We start from the raw sequence: 6,618 nt of genomic DNA, 5'->3' as shown, positions 1-6,618 counted from the left end.
TTTTCAGATCAAATCAGATCAGTCACTCAGTCGTGTCCGACCCTCTGCGACCCCATGAATCACAGCACGCCAGGACTCCCTGTTCATCACCAACTCCTGGAGTTCACTGAGACTCACGTCCATCGAGTCAGTGATGCCATCCAGCCATTTCATCCTCTGTTGTCCCCTTCTCCTCCTGCCCCCAATACCTCCCAGCATCAGAGTCTTTTCCAATGAGTCAACTCTTCGCATGAGGTGGCCAAAGTATTGGAGTTTCAGCTTTAGCATCATTCCTTCCAAAGAAATCCCAGGGCTGATCTCCTTCAGAATGGACTGGTTGGATCTCCTTGCAGTCCAAGGGACTCTCAAAAGTCTTCTCCAACACCACAGTTCAAAAGCATCAATTCTTCGGCGCTCAGCCTTCTTCATAGTCCAACTCTCACATCCATACATGACCACAGGAAAAACCATAGCCTTGACTGGACGAACCTTTGTTGGCAAAGTAATGTCTCTGCTTTTGAATATGCTATCTAGGTTGGTCATAACTTTCCTTCCAAGGAGTAAGCGTCTTTTAATTTCATGACTGCAGTCACCATCTGTAGTGATTTTGGAGCCCAGAAAAATAAAGTCTGACACTGTTTCCACTGTTTCCCCATCTATTTCCCATGAAGTGGTGGGACCAGATGCCATAATCTTCATTTTCTGAATGTTGAGCTTTAAGCCAACTTTTTCACTCTCCACTTTCACCTTCATCAAGAGGCTTTTGAGTTCCTCTTCACTTTCTGCCATAAGGGTGGTGTCATCTGCATATCTGAGGTTATTGATATTTCTCCCGGCAATCTTGATTCCAACTTGTGTTTCTCCCAGTCCAGCATTTCTCATGATGTACTCTGCATATAAGTTAAATAAACAGGGTGACAATATACAGCCTTGACGAACTCCTTTTCCTATTTGGAACCAGTCTGTTGTTCCATGTCCAGTGATTTTGGAGCCCCCCCCAAAAATAAACCCTTACTGTTTCTGTTATTTCCCCTTCTATTTGCCATGAACTGATGGGACCAGATGCCATGATCTTATTTTTCTAAATGTTGAGCTTTAAGCCAACTTTTTCACTCTCCTCTTTCACTTTCATCAAGAGGCTCTTTAGTTCTTCACTTTCTGCCATAAGGGTGGTGTCATTTGCATAACTGAGGTTATTGATATTTCTCCCGGCAATCTTGATTCCAGCTTGTGCTTCATCCAGCCCAGCATTTCTCATGATGTTCTCTGTATATAAGTTAAATAAGCACGGTGACAATATACAGCCTTGATGTACTCCTTTCCAGACTTGGTACCAGTCTGTTGTTCCATGTCCAATTTTAACTGTTGCTTCTTGACCTGCATACAGATTTTTCAGGAGGCAGGTAAGGTAGTCTGGTATTCCTATCTCTTTCAGAATTTTTCATAGTTTGTTGTGATCCACACAGTCAAAGGCTTTGGCATAGTCAATAAAGCAGAAGTAGATGTTTTTCTGGAACTCTCTTGCTTTTTCTATGATCCAGCAGATGTTGGCAATTTGATCTTGGTTACTCTGCCTTTCTAAATCTAGCTTGACCATCTGGAAGTTCATGGCTCACACACTGTTGAAGCCTGGCTTGGAAAATTTTGAGCATTACTTTGCTACCGTGTGAGATGAGTACAATTGTGTGGTAGTTTGAACATTCTTTGGGATTGCCTTTCTTTGGGATTGGAATGAAAACTGACCTTTTCTAGTCCTGTGGCCACTGCTGAGTTTTCCAATTGCTAGCACTTTGAGTGCAGCAATGGAACAGCATCATCTTTCAGGATTTGAAATCGCTCAGCTGGAATGCCATCACCTCCACTAGCTTTGTTCGTAGTGATGCTTCCTAAGGCCCACTTGACTTGTTGTTCCAGGATGTCTGGCTCTAGATGATCCCACCATCATGGTTTCTGTATCATGAAGATCTTTTTTGTACAGTTCTTCTGTGTATTCTTGCCACCTCTTCTTAGTATCTTTTGCTTCTTTTAGGTCCATACCATTTCTGTCCTTAATTGTGCCCATCTTTGCATAAAATGTTCCTTTGGTATCTCTAATTTTCTTGAAGAGATCTCTAGTCTTTCCCATTCTATTGTTTTCCTCTATTTCTTTGCATTGATCACTGAGGAAGGTTTCTTATCTCTCTGTGCTATTCTTTGGAACTCTGCTTTCAAATGAGTATATCTTTCCTTTACTCCTTTACCTTTAGCTTCTCTTCTTTTCTTGGTGCTTCCCCAGTGGCTCAGACAGTAAAGCATCTGCCTACAATGCAGGAGACACATGTTCAATCCCTGGGTCAGAAAGATCCCCTGGAGAAGTAAATGGCAACTCATTGCAGTACTCTTGCCTGGAAAATTTGATGGATGGAGGAGCCTGGTGGGCTATAGTCCATGGGGTCAGTTGCAAAGGGTCAGATAACTGAGCAACTTCACTTTCACTTTTTCTTTTCTCAACTATTTGTAAGGCCTTATCAGACAACCATTTTGCCCTTTTGGATTTATTTTTTTTGAGGATGGTCTTGATCACTGTTTCCTGTACAATGTCACGAACCTCCATCCATAGTTCTTCAGGCACTCTGCCTATCAGATCTAATCCCTGGAATCTGTTTGTCACTTCCACTGTATAATCATAAGGTATTTTATTTAGGTCATACCTGAATGGTATAGTGGGTTTCCCTACTTTCTTCAACTTAACTATGAATTTTGCAATAAGAAATTCATGATCTGAGTCATAGTCAGCTCTTGGTATTGTTTTTGCTAACTTTGTTGTTTTGCTTCTCCATCTTTGACTGCAAAGAATATAATCCATCTGATTTCAGTATTGACCATCTGGTGATGTCCCTGTGTAGAGTCTTCTCTTGTGTTGATGAAAGAGGGTGTTTGCTATGACCAGTGCGTTCTCTTGGCAAAACTCTTTTAGCCTTTGAACTGCTTCATTTTGTACTCTAAGGCCGAATTTGCCTGTAACTCCAGGTATCTCTTGACTTCCTACTTTTGCATTCCAGTCCCCTATAGTGAAAAGGATATCTTTTTTGGGTATTAGATCTAGAAGGTCTTGTAGGTCTTCATAGAACCGTTCAACTTCAGCTTTTTCAGCATTACTGGCTGGGACATAAACTTGGATTACTGCAATATTGAATGGTTTGCCTTGGAAACAAACAGAAATCATTCTGTCATTTTTGAAATTGCATCCAAGTACTGCATTTTGGACTCTTTTGTTGACTATGATGGCTACTCCATTTCTTCTAAGGGATTCTTGCCCACAGTAGTAGATATAACGGTCATCTGAGTTAAGTTCACCCATTCCAGTCTATTCTAGTTCCCTGATTCCTAAAATGTTGATGTTCACTCTTGCCATTTCCTGTTTGACCACTTCCAGTTTGCCTGGATTTCATGGACCTAACATTCCAGGTTCCTATGCAATGCTATTTTTTACAGCATTGGACTTCCATCACTAGTCACAGGCACTACTGTGTGTTGTTTTTGCTTTGGCTTCATCTTTTCATTCTTTCTGGAGTTATTTCTCCACTGATCTCCAGTAGCATAATGGGTACCTACTGACCTGGGGAGTTCATCTTTCAGTGTCCTATACTTTTGCCTTTTCATGCTGTTCATGGGGTTCTCAAGGCAAGAATACTGAAGTGGTTTGCCATTCCCTTCTCCAGTGGACCACGTTTTGTCAGACCTCTCCACCATGACCCGTCCATCTTGGGTGGCCCTACACGGCATGGCTCATAGTTTCATTGAGTTAGACAACAGTGTGCAGTCTAAGTGATCAGTTTGACTAGTTTTCTGTGATTGTGATTTTCATTCTGTTGGCCCTCTGATGGATAAGGATAAAAAACTTATGGAAGCTTCCTGAAACTAAGTCTTATTTTGATGGGCAGGGTCATGCTTCAGTTCAGTTCAGTCGTTCAGTCGTGTCTGACTCTTTGTGACCCCATGAATTGCAGCACGCCAGGCCTCCCTGTCCATCACCAACACCTGGAGTTCACTCAAACTCATGTCCATCGAGTCGGTGATGCCATCCAGCCATCTCATCCTCTGTCGTCCCCTTCTCCTCCTGCCTCCAATCCCTCCCAGCATCAGGGTCTTTTCCAATGAGTCAACTCTTCACATGGGGTGGCCAAAGTATTTGAGTTTCAGCTTTAGTATCAGTCCTTCCAATGAACACCCAGGACTGATCTCCTTTAGGATGGACTGGTTGGACCTCCTTGCAGTCCAAGGGACTCTTAACAGTCTTCTCCAACACCACAGTTCAAAAGCATCAATTCTTTGGCACTCAGCTTTCTTTATAGTCCAACTCTCACATCCATACATGACTACTGGAAAAACCATAGCTTTGACTAGATGGACCTTTGTTGGCAAAGTAATGTCTCTGCTTTTTAATATGCTATCTAGGTTGGTCATAACTTTCCTTCCAAGGAATAAGCATCTTTTAGTTTCATGGTTGCAATCACCATCTGCAGTGATTTTGGAGCCCCAAAATATAAACTCTGATAATGTTTCCACTGTTTCCCCATCTATTTCCCATGGAGTGATGGGACCAGATGCCATGATCTTCGTTTTCTGAATGTTGAGCTTTAAGCCAACTTTTTCACTCTCCTCTTTCACTTTCATCAAGAGGCTTTTTAGTTTCTCTTCACTTTCTGCCATAAGGGTGGTGTCATCTGCATATCTGAGGTTATTGATATTTCTCCCGGCAATCTTGATTCTAGCTTGTGCTTCATCCAGCCCAGCATTTCTCATGATGTATTTTGCATATAAGTTAAATAAGCAGGGTGACAATATGCAGCCTTGTCATATTCCTTTTCCTATTTGGAACCCGTCTGTTGTTCCATGTCCAGTTCTAGGGGTCATGCTTAGTAAATCTTTAGTCCAATTTTCTGTTGATGAGAGGGGCTGTGTTCCCTCCCTGTTGTTTCACCTGAGGCCAAACTATGGTGGAGGTAATGAAGACAAGGTCCCATACATGCACCCCTGCACTGAGTGCCGCCAACCCTGCAGCATGCCACTGCCGACCCACACCTCTGCCAGAGACTCCTGGACACTCATGGGCAAGTCTGGGTCAGTCACTTTTGTGGTCACTATTCGTTTCTCCTGGGTCCTGGTGTGTACAAGGTTTTGTTTGTGCCCTCCAAGGGTCTGTTTCCCCAGTTCTATGTAAGTTCTGATGGCTCTATTGGTGGGATTAATCTGGTGGGATTAATGGTGACCTCCTCCAAGAGGGCTTATGCCATACCCAGGTCTGCTGCACCCAGAGCCCCTACCCCTGTGGCAGGCCACTGCAGACCCATACCTCCACAGGAGATACTCAAACAGTTTTGGCTCAGTCTCTGTGGGGTCTTTGAGTCCTGGTGCACACAAGGTTTGTTTGAGCCCTCCAAGTGTCTCTGGCGGGTATAGGGTTTGATTCTAAATGTAAAATTGCCCCTCCTACCATCTTGCTGGGGCTTTTCCTTTTCTGTTGGATGTGGGGTATCTTTTTTTGGTGGGATCCAACATTCTCCTGTTGATGGTTGTTCAGCAGCGAGTTGTAATTTTGGTGGTGGAGGAAGATGGAGGATTAGAAGGACATGCACTCATCTTCTCCTGTGAGAACTAAAAAAAAAGAAAAATCTGTCTGCTATATTATAAAAATAGATATAATTCCTTCATTTATAGACCACGCACTGTCTTCTAAGTAGAAATCCAGACACTGAGATGCAATAATGAAGTAAATCAGGTCCCTGTTATCAATAGTATTTGTTCTAGTGTGAACACAAATAGCTAAATAAATGAATAAGATAATGATACCATATTTCTGTATGTAACAACTTCAGTAAGACCCCACAATAACCTCCCACCTTCCTATATCAAATACTTTAAATTAGATCTCTCACAGTAGTCCAAGGTACCTGGTTGATGAGCAACTCAACCCTGTGCGCATGAAGGGATTAGAGCTCCTTCTAGATATCTGCTCTACTATCTCCTAGGGCACTGTTGTTGCCAAGCTGGGTCACCATTACATCCAGGTGTCAGCTGGTAGGAAAGTCTTTAGACAGCTGTCACTTTCCTGTATACCCTGTTGGAGAGAACTTTGAAACTAAGGGACACAGAAATGTGTGTGGCTGGGCATCCATGTGGTTGGCTTGAATTCTGCTACTCTGCAAAGGCAGGAAAGAGGATTTCAAGAAATATCTAGTCATCTCTGCATAATTCTGTGCTTTATTTATCTTAATAGAGGGCATGTTGATAGTAAATTGTCTTAACATTTTTTCACAAACCTTGATTAACCACTCTCCTGTGGTATGTGGTTCATTGCCAATTTTTTATTACTAGAAACAAAGCAACAGTTAATAATTTGTAGTTAACTTTTTAGATTATCTCCTTCAGATATATTCCTAAAAATATACTTACTGATAATACTTGAAAAGTGTTGGTATTTTTTTAAATTATCTCCCCAAAGCACTATAGCCATGTTTCATTTACCTACAGAATACCTTTCTCTTGCTGGAAATAAATTTAGAACTCAAAACTTTTTATTTCTTTTTATATGAGGGAGAAAAACCCTACCTCGCTGTTTTAACAGGCATTTCTTTGTTATTGAAACATGTTTTCCCC

The sequence above is a fragment of the Bubalus bubalis genome, chromosome 6, assembly GCF_019923935.1.
Source record: "Bubalus bubalis isolate 160015118507 breed Murrah chromosome 6, NDDB_SH_1, whole genome shotgun sequence".
In the NCBI taxonomy this organism is placed as follows: domain Eukaryota; kingdom Metazoa; phylum Chordata; class Mammalia; order Artiodactyla; family Bovidae; genus Bubalus; species Bubalus bubalis.
The sequence above is the reverse complement of the archived record's forward strand: the minus strand, read 5'-3'. Positions refer to the sequence as shown.